The sequence below is a fragment of the Morone saxatilis genome, unplaced genomic scaffold (genome assembly GCF_004916995.1).
Source record: "Morone saxatilis isolate NCDOM2014 unplaced genomic scaffold, NCSU_SB_2.0 Contig279, whole genome shotgun sequence".
NCBI lineage: Eukaryota > Metazoa > Chordata > Actinopteri > Moronidae > Morone > Morone saxatilis.
Genome location: NW_023339850.1, coordinates 3267 through 5449, shown reverse-complemented (window position 1 = coordinate 5449; position 2183 = coordinate 3267). Strand labels below are relative to the sequence as shown.

The 2183-nt window shown below is 33.3% G+C and overlaps 1 long non-coding RNA gene across 1 annotated transcript; it reads right to left on the bottom strand.

Annotated features, from left to right (window-relative positions):
- Positions 1–1133: 1133 nt before the first annotated feature.
- Positions 1134–2183, bottom strand: LOC118336623. The gene is made up of 3 exons (XR_004797117.1): positions 2140–2183; positions 1380–1442; positions 1134–1259 (listed from the first exon to the last, which is right to left on the bottom strand). It is a non-coding gene; the product is annotated as an uncharacterized LOC118336623 (long non-coding RNA).

Here is a 2183-nt window from a genome sequence, read left to right as displayed (position 1 = left end):
ACGTCCACCTTTCAAGCTCACAGGGAATGACTGATACTCTAATGAAGGTAAATATGTTGAAGTCTATTTAGTTTGGAGTATCTTCAACATTGCTATTTAAAATATATATATATATTTCCCTGTCAGCTCATTGAGACGGGCCAGGACATACTGCTACAGACAATGAACATATATTTATTTTCACATGTGAGATTTGAAGGAGATGTGATTGCTCTATAGCATCATTATCAGTTTTATTTGGAATTGATACCAAACAACTAAATAGAAGGCTGCTATGAGATGTGCTTATCCAGTTTGGCTGTCCAGTCAAAAAAAGTACTTAAAACACAACTGACAGCTTATTGCTTGAAAAATACTTTATTGATGCATCAAAATAGTTTTAAAAGTACAAAAAAATCTAATCTGTTTTATACATTAGCAATTAATACATCTGTAAATAATCAGAAGAAAACCATAGACTGTATAATTAAAAATGGATATAGATGTCACTGATAGGTTTCTGTTTCTGTCAACATCCTGGCAGTCCTGACTCCATCGGCTCCCAGCTAATCCAAAAATGGGCAAAGATGTGAAGATATATTGTTCGATACAAATCATTACATGAGTAAATGTTAATCTTTCTCATCCAACACTGAAGAAGATGCTGACTTTAAAGCTGCACTATCACCTGGATACTAAAGCTTAAATATCTCAAACTGTTGGAACAGCTTCCGTGCAGTTTACTACAAAAACCTGTAACTATAAAAAATAGAAAAATAATGATACAGTGAAAATGGGAATAATTAAAGTAAAAAATACATCCATATAATGTATATTATGCTAAGAAATTAACTGTACAACGTACTGAACATATCTTATATTTGGACAGCACACAATAATTTAATGAAAGATAATTTAATGAAAGGCTGTCAACATTATTTCTTTGATGATACAGTTATTTTTATAGACCTGGAATAAAACCAGAAAAAAATATATACGGTTATTAAAGACATATGGATTCTTTGTAGAATAAGTCAATACATTAAGCACATCAGATGGCAGCATTATTACCGAGAGCTGTTCCTGGTTTAACTGAATAAACAGCATCAGCAGTTGCTGATAGGTAGGTAGAATTAAAAAAAAAAAAAAAAAAACTCCTGTGTAATGATACGACACATTTCAATACAGATTCTGAGTATGATGGTTGGAACTGACTGTACCTGCAGTTGCTGTTTTCACATCAGAGTAAACAGCGCTCTCCTCTGGTTCCTTTTGCTTCCCTGTTTAAATAATCAGATTAATCCAAAAATAAAAAAAACATTGTTCTTTAGATACTGCAGTCCAAGACATCTCTAATGTATTTTTAATTTATTGTATGTATTTAAAGTAGGCTTACTCACTCTTCTTTCCAAAGTTTTTAAGTTCAATCAAAGAATATGTGACATCCTGGGATCTACCTGCATCTGAAATAGAAGCTACATATTTTTAGTTACAAGATTTTATATCAATCATTTATAATCAGTCCCTTTAAATCATGCAGTTGTTCTGCCACAGCAAAACCTTTATAGCCTAAACCTCTAATCTTCAGACCCAACACCCTTCCCTGATGATGAAAGTAATATAAACAAGAACAGCACATACCATACATTTTGAGCAATGTGTGTGCTGGGCACAGACAAAATAATGTAGGAACTTCATGAAACAGAACAAACTTTAAAGTAACTCCATCATTATTGGTCAAATGTGTCATCAGAAGTGATATTTTCACAATGTTCACTGTTAATAACCCTAACCCTAACCTGTTGAGGCCTCGCAGGTCAACAGAGCTTCTGAACCCAAGTAGAGCAACCCGGCTGATGTGAAAGTCATAACACAATACTGGATACATTTTAAATTTGACCTGCTGGTGGTCCTGGAGGAAAAGACAGAGGGTCACCAAAAGGTCATGATAGCACTATCTCCAAATGTATATGATTGCAGGTTCAAGACCTGTTTAATAAAAGCTCTGAATATTATCTAGAAACAAGAATGTTACAAATATTATTCAAAGTAATTTCATCTTGTTTTAAAACTTACAACTTGGAGCTAAATTTGATTATTTTCAGAACAGACTTAAATTTGATCGTGTTATTTTTACAGTGTGTTGGGGATGAACTGTACCGTTTTCAGTGTCTTCAGAACCTTTGATTGATTCATACAGAGGA